Source organism: Chiloscyllium plagiosum, chromosome 28, assembly GCF_004010195.1.
Source record: "Chiloscyllium plagiosum isolate BGI_BamShark_2017 chromosome 28, ASM401019v2, whole genome shotgun sequence".
Taxonomy (NCBI): domain Eukaryota; kingdom Metazoa; phylum Chordata; class Chondrichthyes; order Orectolobiformes; family Hemiscylliidae; genus Chiloscyllium; species Chiloscyllium plagiosum.
The window spans coordinates 24,018,087-24,033,865 of NC_057737.1; the positions used below are offsets into that span (position 1 = coordinate 24,018,087).

At 41.3% G+C, this 15,779-nt stretch overlaps 1 protein-coding gene across 2 annotated transcripts in view; it reads right to left on the minus strand.

Annotated features, from left to right (window-relative positions):
* pitpnm3 (PITPNM family member 3) overlaps positions 1 to 15,779 on the minus strand; it is a 658,838-nt gene that overhangs the window by 589,590 nt on the left and 53,469 nt on the right. The window lies entirely within an intron of this gene.

Below are 15,779 nucleotides of genomic sequence, written 5' to 3' on the forward strand. Positions count from 1 at the left end.
CGAAATGGGGCCGTTTATCACTACCCTTTGTTTCCTATTAGCCAGCCAATTTTCAATCCAATCTAGTACTTTGCCCCCAATACCATGCACCCTAATTTTGCTCACGAATCTCCTATGTGGGATTTCATTAAAGGCTTTCTGAAAGTCCAGGTACACTACCTCTACTGGATTTCCCTCGTCCAACTTCCTAGTTACATCCTCAAAAAATTCAAGAAGATTAGTTAAGCATGATTTCCCCTTCATAAATCCATGCTGACTCTGTCCTATCCTGTTACTACTATCCAGATGTGTCGTAATTTCATCCTTTATAATAGACTCCAGCATCTTTCCCACCACTGAGGTCAGACTAACTGGTCTATAATTCCCGGATTTCTCTCTCCCTCCTTTCTTAAGAAGTGGTATAACATTAGCCACCCTCCAATCCTCAGGAACCGACCCCGAATCTATTGAACTCTGGAAAATAATCACCAACACATCCACGATTCTCACACCACCTTCTTCAGTACCCTGGGATGTAGACCATCAGGCCCCGGTGACTTATCAACCTTCAGACCTAACAGTCTCTCCAACACTAATTCCTGGCAAATATAAATTCCCTTAAGTTCAGGTCCTTCAGCCACTGTTACCTCAGGGAGATTGCTTGTGTCTTCCCCAGTGAGCACAGATCTGAAGTACCAATTTAACTCTTCTGCCATTTCTTTGTTCCCCATAATATATTCCCCATTTTCTGTCTTCAAGGGCCCAATTTTAGTCCTAACCATTTTTTTGCCTTGCACATACTTAAAAAAGCTTTTACTATCCTCCTTTATGTTTTTGGCCAGTTTACCTTCGGACCTTATTTTTTCTCTGTGTATTTCCTTCTTAGTTATCCTCTGTTGTTCTTTAAAAGCTTCCCAGTCCTCCATTTTCCCACTTATCTTTGCTATGTTATACTTTTTCTCTTTTAACTTTATATGTTTCTTAACTTCCCTCGTCAGCCACGGCCATCCATGCCTCTTCCTAGGATCTTTCTTCCTTTTTGGAATGAACTGATCCTGCATCTTCTGCATTATACACAGAAATATCTGCCATTGTTCCTCCACTGTCATCCCTGCTAAGGTATTGCACCATTGAACTTTGGTCAGCTCCTCCCTCATAGCTCCATAGTTCCCTTTATTCAACTGAAAAATTGTCACTTCCGATTGTACCCTCTCCTTCTCAAATTGCAGATGGAAGCTTATTGTATTATGGTCACTACTTCCCAATGGCTCCTTCACTTCGAGGTCCCTGACCAATTCTGGTTCGTTGCACAATACCAGATCCAGAATTGCCTTCTCCCTGGTCGGCTCCAGCACCAGCTGTTCTAAGAATCCATCTCTGTGGCACTCCACAAAGTCTCTTTCTTGAGGTCCAATACCATCCTGGTTCTTCCAGTCTACCTGCATGTTGAAATCCCCCATAACAACTGTAGTAACATCTTTGTGACAGGCCAATTTCAGCTCCTGATTCAACTTACATCCGACATCCAGACTACTGTCTGGGGGGCGCAAGGGACTGAATATCATCCCTTACCAACTAGGCCACTCCACCCCCTCTGCCCGTCAGTCTGTCCTTACGATAGCACGTGTAGCCTTGAATATTCATTTCCCAGGTCCTGTCCACTTGAAGCCACGTCTCAGTTATCCCCACAATATCGTATCTGCCAATTTCCAAAAGAGCCTCAAGCTCTTGAATCTTATTCCTAATGCTTCGTGCATTCATGTATAGTATTTTTAATTTGTTACTGCCCTCACCCTTCCCATCAACTCCTATTTCACTCAACCTTACAGCATGATCCCTTTCTCAGTTTTCTGCCTCATTGATACAGTTGTCTTTCTTGACTTCCTTTGTTCTAACTTTCCCTCCAATTTCCTTCTTCAACATCCAGTTTGTCCCCTCTTCCCCACTACTTAGTTTTAACGTAGCTGTGTTGCAGTAGCAAACCTGCCTGCCAGAATGCTGGTCCCTAACCTATTAAGGTACAAACCATCTCTCTTGTAGAATTTATGCTTACCACAAAACATACCCCAGTGATCCAAGAATTTAAATCCTTGCTTCCTGCACCAGTTCCCCAGCCACACGTTCAAGTCCATTATCTCCCTGTTTCTGGCCTCACCAGCCTGAGGAACTGGAAGCAAATCGGAGATAACCACCTTGGATGTCCTGCTTTTCAGCCTTCTTCCTAGTTCTCCGAAGTCCCTCTGTAGTATGTTCCTCCTCTTCTTCCCGACATCATTTGTGCCGACATGTACCACCACCTCTGGCTCTTCACCTTTGTCCTTGAGGATTTCCTGCACTCTGTCTGTGATGTCTTTAACCCTGGCACCAGGAAGGCAACACACCATCCTTAAGTCCCGTCTGCTGCCACAAAAACTCTGGTCAGTTCCTCTCTCTATGGAGTCCCCTGTTACCACAGCTCTGTGGGATGTCCGACTCTTCCGCTCTGTCTCCACGCCAACTTTTGATTGATAGACCTGGCCGCCTCTTGAACTGGCAGTGTCATCTGTCTCTACTGTTTCCAAAAGATTCAACTTGTTCCTGACAGGTACTTCCCCCGGGGTCTCTTGCACCTGTCTCCTCTCTGCCTTCCTCATCGTGTGGTCTCTTCTGGTACAATTGGTGTAATAACCTCGCTGAAGGTCTTGTCCAGAAAGATCTCATTCTCTTGGATGAGCCTAAGGTCCTCGAGTTCTTTCATCAGTGCTGCAATATGCTCTGTCAGTAGCTGAACGTGCACACACTTTCCACACTTATATGAGCCAGACACACCAGAGTCGTTGACCTCCCACATCAAGCTCGTAGCACACTGAACCAGCTTGGCAGTCATATCTTCACCCTCTTCAACTGTGGCGTAATCACTTCACTCAACCTCCTTGAGGCTAAAGCCTCACTCTTCAATCCACAGGAACTTCCTTGGACCCTCTTTTTGGGGCAAGTCTGTGGACTTTTAATTTAGGTTAGAGGAGGAGGGAGGGAGGGAGGCCCTACTTTGTAGGACCTGGGGTCAAGAACACACCCACTCAAATAACAATCAATCAATCATTTACCCTCCCGACCGGCTTTGCGCTCTGCCTTCACTTCCGCCCAGCTCCCGCCGCTCTCTGATGTGAATAATAATTCAAACCTTCCATTCCTGGCAATGTCCTGGTAAATCTCCTCTGTACCTTTGCCAGTTTAACAGTATCCCTCTTATAAATGGGCAACCAGACCTGGACACAGTATTCCAGAAGAATGTCCTGTATAACCTCAACATGACTTCTCAACTCCTATACCCAAAGGCCAGTGTGCTAAATACCTCTATAATCACCTTATTTATACGTGACGCAGACTTCAAAGAATTATGTGCCTGAACCTCTAGTCCCTCTGTTCTACATCATTCCCCAAAGCCGTACCATTAATTGCATAAGCCCTACCCTGTTTGTTGCACCAAAATATAATATCTTGTATTTCTCCAGTCATTCTGGCATCAAAATTTTATCTCTGTCTCTCCACATGCTGCCATACCTGCTGAGTTTCTCCAGCATTCTTTGTGCTTGTTTCAGATTTCCATCTGCAATACTTTGCTGTTACAGGTGAATAAAAGGCAATTATTATCAGTTACTCTATTGGAAAAATCCACTACAAGAGGGTGTAATCTTATTCTGTTTAATATTCATTAACAGGTTGGAGCATCATTGACTAGGATAGCATGTGCTGCCCATACCTAATTGCCCTTGGGATGGTGACATGGAGCCACCTTCATGAGCCACTGCAATCCATATGGTATTGTCGGAACCATATTTATCCAGACAAATTGAAGTATTCTTTCACAAACCTGACTTGCACCTTGAAGGTGGTAAACAGGCTTTAAAGGAGTCAGGAGGTGTGATGATGCTGTTCCTTTAACAAGATTATGATTAGATTAGATTAGGTTCCCTACAGTGCGGAAACAGGCCCTTCGGCCCAACTAGTCCACGCCAACCCACCGAAGAGTAACCCACCCAGACCCATTTCCCTCTGACTAATGCACCTAGCACCATGGGCAACTTAGCATGGCCAATTCACCTAACCGGCACATTTTTGGACTGTGGGAAGAAACCGGAGCACCCGGAGAAAACCCACGCAGACACGGGGAAAATGTGCAAACTCCATACAGATAGTTGCCAGAGGCCCAGAATCGAACCTGGGACCCTGGTGCTGTGAAGCAACAGTGCTAACCATGTTGTGCTTTGTTTTTTTCAAGGGAGTTGTAAAAGGCCGTGGTTTCAACTTGTGTAAGATTAGGAACTTTGATTGTGGCTAACAGATACGGACTAATCAGAGATCAGGGCTTGTAGGTGTTCTTTAAAACACTTGTACAATGAAAGGGGAGTGGCCAGTTCTCCCAGTTCAGGGAGCTTTCTGGTTTGGTTCGCTTGTTTTAGCTGGGGACCTAGAGAAACAGCTGCTGGAGTGAAAAGAGATTCCATGCTGATTCTCTCTCTCACATCTCTCTTCTAAGAACCTGTGTTTGAATTTAACTTTTTGTCAAGGGGTGTGTTTATGCCAAGGGATGTTGCAGGAATTTGGTACAGCCTCAATAAGTTGCAAGAGAGTCTGCTGGGTTTTCAGATAGGCTGTTATTCTATATTCTGTTCTCTTTTGTTCATGTTTCATTTGGCAGTCTGTAAATAAATTCTGTTTTGTTTAAAATGGAGTGGTTTAACCATCTCCATCACTCCTGGAATATCCACCTTGTATCTGCCTAAAACAATGAGCAATGTTAGTGTCTTGGCTATGTGCTTGAAATGTTTTGAGGAGCTCTGGCCTGGTCCATAACAGAGATGAGTTACTTATCACAGAATTCCTACCCTCTGATTTGCTGTTATAATCACAGAACGTATATGGGTCATCTAGTTCAATTTCATTCAATGACAACTTTCAAGATACACAAAGTGGGAATTTAGTAACGATAACATACAACAGGAGAGAATAGAATAGAACAGACAGGACAGAATATCCTTTATTGTCATGTCATTCATGTCAAGGAGCGATGGCTGGATTCTTTCTTGTTGGAGAGTCATTGCTTGGCATTTGTTTGACAAAAAAAAATTACTTGCCACTTTTCAGCCCAAGTCTGGATGAGGTCTTGTTATAAGTGGACCCAGGCTACATCAATCTTAGGAGTCATGAATTGTATTGAACATTCTGCAAACATCAGTGAACGTTCCTACTTCTGACCTTATGATGGAGATATGGTTATTGATGAAGCAGTTGAAGATGGTTGAGCCTGGAACATTATCTTCTTAATGTCCTTGCTTGAATCATGAGTACAATCAGCCATGGTAAATGCAGTTCCATGGGGATTCTGGGTGGCTTGCTCTTCGGAGGGTCGGTGCAGACTCAATGGGCCAAATGACCTCTAACTGCACTGTAGGGATTCTATGAACAAGCTCAGAAAATGAGAGAGTGTCCCACTCCAGTTCCTACGAAGACTACAAACAAAAGCAGAGACCTGCAGATGCTGAAAATCTGAAACAAAAATAGAAAGTGCGAGAGAAACTCAGTAGGTCTCGCAGTATCTGTGGGTAGGAAGAAGAGAAGGGTCAACTGACCCGAAACATTAACTCTGCTTTCTTTTTGTTCCTATAAAAGGCAGTGCAGGACATAAGCCGGAGACATGAACCAGCCCCAGTACCCTAGCTAAAAGGCAGCTAGTTGAGAAAATCTGCAAATCATTGAAGCAGCACTTTCAAATAAATACTGCATGTAAATAATCCTATCCATTTTATCAATGAATTATAATCTGCAATTTTTATTTTAAAATTAGCATTCATGAAGGGCAATAACCTTCAGAGTTATTGTTTCTCAAACAGCCATACGTGCATCATGACAAAGGATTAATTCCTTTATCTCAGGCATCAAGTCAGAAAATCTTTTGACTTGCTTTCATTTTAGGGCTTTCCAATCTGTAAATGTTCTCGGTATCCATTCTGAAATGAGATAGGAAACAAATGAAAAATCCTGCAAGACCAACTTGCTTTACTACTTTCCTGCACATGTCAATGGAGGAAATCCAATTTTCCTATCAAATACAGCAATGCAAATTGAAGCTTTCTGTAAAATGAGCCCATCGATGGGAAACACAAAATCATGTACTATCTTAAGCGTACCCATGATCTGCTTACTATTCTTGGCTGACTGCCAAATAACACTGCTTTGCATATAATCATAACAGATGACTTCAAAAGACATTCAGTTATAGGAAACTCACAATGGGGCTCAGAAGAACAAGTTGTACAATGTATAGTTTGATGCCCTTGTAAAATGCCAACTTCACCCTCTGTAGTCACATAGTTTTCTAGAATTTTCTGAAAGGTATTGGTAATTCATAATTCTTTGGATGTGTATCAGCATGGTGTAGCTCTCTGTTAGGCAATATTTTGAAGGAAAAAGGAACATTACAGACTATTTACTGTTATTGGGAAAACAAATAAAAAGAATTGCCTCCCAAATTAAGATTAACTTTCAGAGAAACAGAGGAAACATTCCATCCTGTTCAGATGAAAGCAATTATGAAAATTCCTGAACAGCTCAGAGCCCAGAATCTCTTTACACACATCATTTTTATTTTTGGACTGTGGCCTAAAAATGGGAAGAGATATTGCTTTAAGCCAAGGGACTATGGAAGATGATGTTGCAGTTTATTTTAGAAAAGCAGAGCTATCAGAATGGCTATGTGTAATACCTACAAGTTGGCCTTACTCCAACAGTAGTCACCTTAGCTCAGTGAGTATGCGCGTGTGTGTGTGTGTGTGTAGGTATACAATGCAGTTTTGTACAGTAGCAGACTTTTGATTGGTTTCACAAATAGTTATGCTTGTTTAGGAGTACTCAGCATGATAACAACTTCTTGATTAGCTCATGGGCAAGTTTGCCTGCCTTTGGACAATACATCAGAAACATCCAGCCCTGTGAAATAGAAAATCTCAATTGCTCTTGAGAGTGGAGAACTGAAGGAAATCCCTGAGCAGCTAGCTATATTATCTCTGCAAATTCCCTTGCAGAAAGAGGAAGGGAAGAAAGACACCTGAAAAGGTGAATCCTCAACAGATGAATGAAAAGTTGAGAATTGGTGCCTTGACAATCTGGTATCTTCCTCAAACTGGTCGAAGGAAAACATCTCATCGATGTCATTAACCTGGACTAAGGCCAGAACTGTCCTTCACTGACTTTTTGTTCCTTTCCCCTCACAACTTGTACTTCTTGTCTTGTTACTTTCTATGTTTGTGTGCATAAGGGAATTTCTTAACAGTCAAATTTAACTTAGAGTTTTACTCAATAATTCATGCTGCTTTTCTGCCACTGGCTAAAAATCTGTTTGTGATAAACAGCTGTTTTCTACTCAAGTACTGAATCCTGATGAGTATTTGCTTTTAACCTGGGTTCAGTCAGGATTTTTGATCATGTGGTTAAACCTGTTCACATTTTTGTTGACTTCAGGAATAGTGAGGCTTGATCTCCAGCATACTATCCCAGTGACTCATGATGCTATGCCTGGGAATAAAAATCTCGAAACATATAGTTGCAGACATTGTTTTCTTTTCAACAAGAAATGAGGAAATGGTGATTAAACCTGTGGCTTAAGATAAACATCTGACTCTCATAGTAAAATGCAAGGGCAGAATACATACTACAAATTCTATGTTACTGAGCAAGTGAAATGCACGTACAGTGTAATACAATACCTTCCAAAGCCATGATCTCTTCCACCAAGAAGGAAAAGTGCAGCAAAATGCATGGGAACACCACCCACATGTTTCTCTCTTAGACACACAGCATCCAGACTTGGAATTATAGTCACCATCACTTCACTGTCATTTGATCAAAATCTCAGAACTCTCTTCATAACAAACTATGAGTGACATTACATCCTCGCGAGTTCAAGAAGGTAACTTTCCACCACCTCCTGGAGGATAATTACTGATGTGCAATAAATGTTGGCCCAGCCAATGATGCTCACATCCCATGAAAAGAAATGAATATACAAGATAAGAGCACAAATAGGCCATTTGACCACTTGAGACCGTCCCACCATTCTGAAAGATCATGGCTTTGTATTTTGAATACCACCTTCCCATCCAGCCCTGATAACCTTTGATTCCCTTGATGGAGTTTAGAAGGATGAGGGGCGATCTCATTGAAATATTCAGAATGCTGAGAGGCCTGGGTGAATTGGATGCGGAAAAGATGTTTCCGATAGTAGGAGACACGAGGATCCAAGGGCACAGCTTCAGAGTGAAAGGATGACCTTTTCAAACGGAGATGAGGAGAAATTTCTTCAGCAAGAGGGTGGTGAATCTGTGAAGTACATTGCTACAGAAAGCTGTGACGGGCAAAGTCATTGAGTGAATTTAAGACTGAGACAGATAGGTTCGTCATTGGTGATGGTATCAAGACTTATGGGGAGAAGGCAGAAGAATGGGTGAGAAACAAATCAGCCACAATCGAATGGCAGATCAGATTCAATGGGCTAAATGACTTAACTCTGCTCCTACATCGTATGGTCTTACAGTCCCTTGCCTTAACAAGAATGTGAACATACGAATACTATTTCATACTAGAACAATACATTTGCAGAACAAAAATCAAAATTGGTATAGAGTCAGAGTCATAGAGATGTACAGCATGGAAACAGACCCTTCAGTCCAACCGGTCCATGCCGACCAGATATCCCAACCCAATCTAGTCCCAGCTGCCAGCACCTGGCCCATATCCCTCCAAACCCTTCCTATTCATATACCCATCCAAATGCCTCTTAAGTGTTGCAATTGTACCAGCCTCCACCACTTCCTCTGGTAGCTCATTCAACACACATACCACCCTCTGCGTGAAAAAGTTGCCCCATTGGTCTCTTTTACATCTTTCCCCTCTCACCCTAAACCTATGCCCTCTAGTTCTGGACTCCCTGACACCAGGGAAAAGACTTTGCCTATTTATCCTATCCATGTCCCTCATAATTTTGTAAATCTCTATAAGGTCACCCCTCGGCCTCCGATGCTCCAGGGAAAAGAGCCCCAGCCTCTTCAGCCTCTCCCTGTAGCTCAAATCCTCCAACCCTGGCAACATCGTTGTAAATCTTTTCTGAACCCTTTCAAGTTTCACAACATCGTCCCGATAGGAAGGAGACCAGAATTGCACGTAATATTCCAACAGTGGCCTAACCAATGTCTTGTACAGCCACAACATGACCTCCCAACTCCTGTACTCAATACTCTGACCAATAAAGGAAAGCATACCAAACGCCTTCTTCACTATCCTATCTACCTGCAACTCCACTTTCAAGAAGCTATGAACCTGCACTCCAAGTCTCTTTGTTCAGCAACACTCCCTAGGACCTTACCATTAAGTGTATAAGTTCTGCTAAGATTTGCTTTCCCAAAATGCAGCACCTCGCATGTAACTGAATTAAACTCCATCTGCCACGTCTCAGCCCATTGACCCATCTAGTCAAGATCCTGTTGTAATCTGAGGTAACCCTCTTTGCTGTCCACTACACCTCCAATTTTGGTGTCATCTGCAAACTTACTAACTGTACCTCTTATGCTCGCATCCAAATCATTTATATAAATGACAAAAAGTATCTTTAAGTGAATAGCAAAATCCCAGTTTCTTCCACAATACATCCTTATCTTTGCTTCAGTCCTAACATACCATTCCCTAAAAAGTTATACAACCCCTTAAATAACTAAAGGTCATGCTAACAATCCTCACAGGGGTGATAGTTTACATGCGAAATTAGCCAAAGTCACCATGATTCTGAGGCGATGCACACTGGAAATCCCAGTGCAGTTTGTAATTGAATCTCTTGATATGTACTCCTCCCAACAGTTGCGAGTCCCAGAGTCACAGAATTAGAAGCCTACCCATTCATAGTCAAAGATTTTTACTGTCTGAAGTTTGGTTTATACCCACATTTTGTGTCTTCTTCCTGAAATTTTGTCTTCTAATCTTACACCATTCTGGAAGTTTTTCTTTGTTGATACCAACTCATGATTTAAAACCCCAACACAAACATTGTTGATTTTTGTTTCCCTTAACAAGATTAATCATTTAAAGTGCCCAAAATCTTCATAACTGAAGTACATCGCTGCTGCTGTCCCTTCTGCCTCAATATTCTTTGGGAGGTTTTCACTTGCGCCTTTTTTTAAATAGAATGCCAATGACACGGTGTTATAAATTAAAGTTGGACAAAATGCAATTAAATGCCTTCGAGTTATTGTGGTGACAAGTTAAACTTATAAATTTCTCCAAAGATATTAATCTTAAAGGGCTGCACTGCATCAAACTGTAATTTCTTTACAAATTTAGAAACAGCTGGAGCACAGAAACGTTTACAAATTTCCCTAATTCTCCTGTACAATGTTACTTGTTGCAAGACAAGCTACAAACTAAAAATGTCTGATCTTCTAGCATTAGAAATTCATACCTTTGAAACCAACAGCATTCGGAATAAGTAAATAGGACAAATGGATACTGCAGCTGCTCAGAAATATTTCACTATAAGTTTTAAATTAAAGCGTCCTTTAGTTTCTTACCAAGTAAGCAATACCACTTCCCATACTCCTTTCAGAAATAATGCATTAAGCAGTTTGTTACTTTGTTGTACTGTGGCAAGAAAATAAATCATTTAGTATGATCTAACTTAAACCAGAGTAAATAAAAGTAGATTTGGTTTTGTTTCAATATGAATTGAATCTATTCTTGGAATGAAAAATAGCTTTCTCCTTGATACTGATGTCAATAATGGGACCTCACAGGCAGATTAGCTTCACTTTCTGTCTTAGGCAGGGTGCTAGAAGGGTGAATTGGAAATGTACAATGCGATCACCTCAACAGGCAACAGAATTATCATAAGACTCACAGTACAGCTTTGAGAAAATTAATTCTTATTATCATCAACCAGGCTGAACTTCTGAAGGAGGAGGAAATCCAGGTCAGTGTCTCACATTTGAGGCATCATCAATAAGCTTTCCATAAACAAACCAGGGAAATAATTCAGTTTGGGTGGAACTGTAAAGCCACATACCATTAATATAACCCCTCAAGAAGTCAAAGGGGTATTCAAAAGATATTACTTGCCCAAAGAATGATGAAATTGTGAAAATTGTTACAACAAAGAGTAGTTGAGGCAAATCACATATCTGCAATTACAGGGAAACTCAGAGAGAAAGGAATAGAAGTTTATGCTGATAAAGGTAGCTTTAGAAAATGCAAGAAGACTTAAGTGGATCTTCAAATGTCAGCATGTTGTTAGTCTCTGGACTGTATGGCTTATGCAATAATTATGTTCATTCTGATTCCACAGGGTAAAATAAACCCAAAGATATCTTGTTCAAACATAACTCTGCGACAAATCAGCAAAACATGTTTGATTTCTCACATACATCATTAAACTGTGTCGTCTAACTGCCGGACTGAAATAATATTTAAATATAATGACTTTAGAATTACTGTTCATATGTCCAGGTTAATCACAGGGGCACTTTTCAAACTGTTCAGATAAATGGTACTTCAATACATTTCATTACGCCAATCCCCAATAAAACAGGTTTGGCAAGATTAGGCTCTCTAAGTTGCACACTCTGGAATTATCTTCCTTAAACTTTGCCATTTTCTCTTCGTACCCATCAATTTAACAAAGCTTTTGGTTTTCCGACCACTCATTTTAATTTCTACCCCATTTGTCTCAGTATTCGCTTTAACTTCATTGCATCTTTGTGCATCATCTTGGATCAGCTTTTACACTCAATGTGCTATATAAATACAAGCTTTTGACTTGTTTTATTCCCAAATTTGACTTCAGTATTCATACTAAATTGCTTTTCCACAATCTAATCAACACATTCACTATAGATGAAATAAATTTGAATTTATATAGCATTTTTCCAAATCATTGGGGTGTGTCAAAGTCTTCAGAACCAACAAACTCCTTTTGCCTTGTAGTCACAGTTAACTTTGCAAATGACAATTTCTGCCAAGGACCCTACAGGGGAAAGAAATAACGGACAGTTTTTTTTCTTTTTCATGGAGTTGATTGTAGGAAGAATGCTGTAGCAATTGGGCTGAAAAAAATTCACAGATGTTCTAACAACACTGCTGTGCAACCTGCATCTGAACAAACAGACTGAACCTCAATTTAACACCTCATCTGCAAATACCACATTACCTCACTACAGCAATTAAATGATGGCTGAATGTAATGACTTGGCTTTTTTCTTCGTGAAATATAAAAGAAGCCCCTTCATTTTCGCTCAACATTCATATTGTAACATACTTCCAGCAAAAGTTCTTGCTTATCCTAAGCATCTTTCTTGATTTATTTCTCCATCTCTATCCTTGTCAGCTTCATCAATCATTGCATTTAGTTTATTAACTAGTCCTGCTTCCTTCAAACTTGTTGATGACTCAGCATAGTGCCGAAAAGCTTTTTATTTTACACAACTACACTCATCAAGCAACTTTGTGTCAATGATTCTGTCAGCCAATATATTATGCAAGATTGTCACTTATCCAAAGAACAATAATTGCTTGCAATGCTATTTCATATTTAGAGCTAAGGTACAGTCAGTTCAACTATAACGTGGTAGTTCCATTCCCGTGCAATCACACATTGTAAGAAATTTATTTAATAGCAGCACCATTTAAACTAATGGAGCTAGAAAGGCATTATAACCAATACATGCTTTAATAGTTTGTGCTTTAGAAACCTTGTCCCCAATTAATCAATTATGTTATAGCGAATTTGCATTAACAAAATACATGTTATAGCTGAACGACCTGTATGGAGATTTCATAAAACTTACTCACTGTTGAAAGTTTGGAGGAGGTAGTCATGTACAGGTAATGTCACTGGGCTAGCAATACAAAACCAAAGGCTAACATGGATCATGGGTTCAGTCCCACTATGGCAGATGGTGAAATTTGGATATCAATTTTTTTTTAAATCTGTAACCATCATCATAACAACCCCTCTACTTCACTAATGTCTTTTATGGAAGGAAACCTATTGTTTTAAATAAAATAAGAAACTGTGGATGCTGGAGCAGAAAAGCAGAAATTTCTGGAGAAACTCAGCAGGTCCGCGGGGAGAAAGCATGGTTAACGTTTTGACTCAAATTCTGATGAAGAGTTGCTGGACTCAACGTGTTAAGTCTGCTTTCTCCCCACAAATGCTGCCAGACCTCCTGAGTTTCACCAGCAATGTCGGAATCTGTCGCCTTTATCTGATCTGGCCTACATGGGACTTTAGAGTCATAACAACTGCCTCCTGAAATGGCATTAGCAAGCCACTTAGATCGAAAAGGGTCATTAGCGATGGAAACTACATGCTAGCCCCTCCTGTGACACCCACGTTTCATGAATGAATTTTAAAAATATTTCACATGCTTCCCAAAGAATGAAGAGGTCAGTCATTAAATGGTGCAAAATCTAAATTCAAATGTCACAGTTAGTTGCCAGTTGCTGTTAAAACTTCCCAATTCCATTGCAGTCCTTACAGAAGAAGCCCCTGTACAAAGGTAACCCAATGGTGAATAAAATTCATTGTGATCAAATCAATTTTATACTATTCTACATTATTCCGTATTATTCTACTACATTCACTTAAAATGCTGACAAGACTTGTCTCTTCCTCATGTTTTACAATTAAAACAAAACCTCATTCTTTCCGTTTCTCTACTTTCTAACATGCTGCGGTCCCTGGGCTACAATGCAGTCACTGTCCCAAAGACACTCTTTTTACCTGATCATTAAAGGAACAGCTCTCACTGTTTAATTTGAAAATAGCATATCAATAAGATAGTGCTGGAAAAATATGTTGAATTCACAGTGGTGAACACAAGAATAAAAAAACTTGTTCTAATTGTACGCGGCTTTGCGTGACCGCACTTGAAGTGCTGTGCACATTTTTTTCTTTTTATATTTAAAAGGAAGGGTGTACTTGTACTGGGGATAGTACAGTGAAGATTTAATAGATTGTGTTTCTGGAATGAGTGGGTTATGTTCTGAGGAGAACCTGAGGAAATTGGAGCTGTGTCCTGGCGTAGAAGGTGAGATGGTCTTACTGAAGCATACAATGGGTTGTTTTAGAAGAGACTGAACAAAGTGGTCTATGGCGCGACTTGTGTAGAATCAGAAGTCCAGCAAGGCCTCTCAGAAGAATCTCATTAATGCTAAAAATCACACAACACCAGGTTATGGTCCAGCAGGTTTAATTGGAAGCACACTAGCTTTCGGAGGTCCTTCATCAGGTATTATCAAGCAGGCTCACAGGTTTCCAGCTAGTCAGCAGCAATTTGCAATGAAGAAAGATTATTGTTTGTTAACTGTCTTGTTAATGGAATTCATTAATATTCAACTTCCTATCTAAGCAAAGACACCAAATAAATTAGACATCAAGAAATCTAGTTGGGGACATCAGCGAGAATAGCTGGTGACTTCAGCTCACCACTTGCTCAGAAGGGCCTTCATGTCGGATACTGGGCACCAACACACAATGGGCATCAGCCACTTACACTCTTCTTCCCTGGACACTGGTATCTGACATGTGCCAGCCTTTAAGGGCCCTCACGATAGATCTCTGATCCACTTGTAGGATGGTTCTGCACTTGAATGCTGTTTCTCGGGCAGCACCAATAACTGTAAATGGAATGCTGCAGCAAGTACACAGTGTACTCGGGGGGGGGGGGCAGAACAGCCTCCTCATGGATCGGAGCAGCTGCATTTCTGGGTTCATCACTCGCTGTATTAGTGCTCACTCACTCTGAGCCTAACCGGATGCTCACAACAACACTGTCTTGCATTGCCTTGCTTTGCTCCCTCTGCCAGAGCTACCAGGCTCACATTACTTCGACATAGCAAGTAGCACAGACACAAAGGAAGGAAATGTATTGTGATTGTAACCAGACCTCAATACACCAAGGTGGGATAGCCATCACCCAATGGGGGGTGGCTGGCACAGTACATCCAGGGACAACCCCCAATACCAGTCCAGCAACTGGGATGGTCAGGGAGCCATTCAGTTGGCCAGAGTCAAGACGTTCTCCACATAAAGGGGTGAGGAGCCAAATGTTGGGCAGCCTGCCATTTGGGTTGTCTTTTCGTTCCATCGGGTGCTGCTTTCCTAAAAGGGAGGGAGGCAGGTAGACTGGAAGTGAAAGTAGATGGCACAGTTTCTGTACAAGCTGGGGAGGTCTCAGCAGCAAGTAAGGACAAAAGGGTAACTAGGGAGAGAAGAGGGCCCCTCAAAGATCAGCAAGGCAGCCTTTGTGTGGAGCCACAGAAAATGGGAGAGATACTAAATGAGTATTTTGCATCAGTATTTACTGTGGAAAAGGATATGGAAGATATAGACTGTAGGGAAATAGATGGTGACATCCTCTAAAAGGTCCAGATTACAGAGGAGGAAGTGCTGGATATCTTGAAACGCAAAAAAAGTGGATAAAGCCCCCAGGACCTGATCAGGTGTACCCTAGAACTCTATGGGAAGCTAGGGAAGTGATTGCTGGGCCTCTTGCTGAAATATCTGTATCATTGATAGTCACAGGTGAGGTGCCAGAAGACTGGAGGTTGGCTAATGTGCCACTATTTAAGAAAGGTGATAAGGACAAGCCAGGAACTATAGACTGGTGAGCCTAATGTCGGTGGTGGGCAAGTTGTTGGAGGGAATCCTGAAGGACAGGATGTACATGTATTTGGAAAGGCAAGGACTGATTAGGGATAGTCAGCATGGCTTTGTGCAT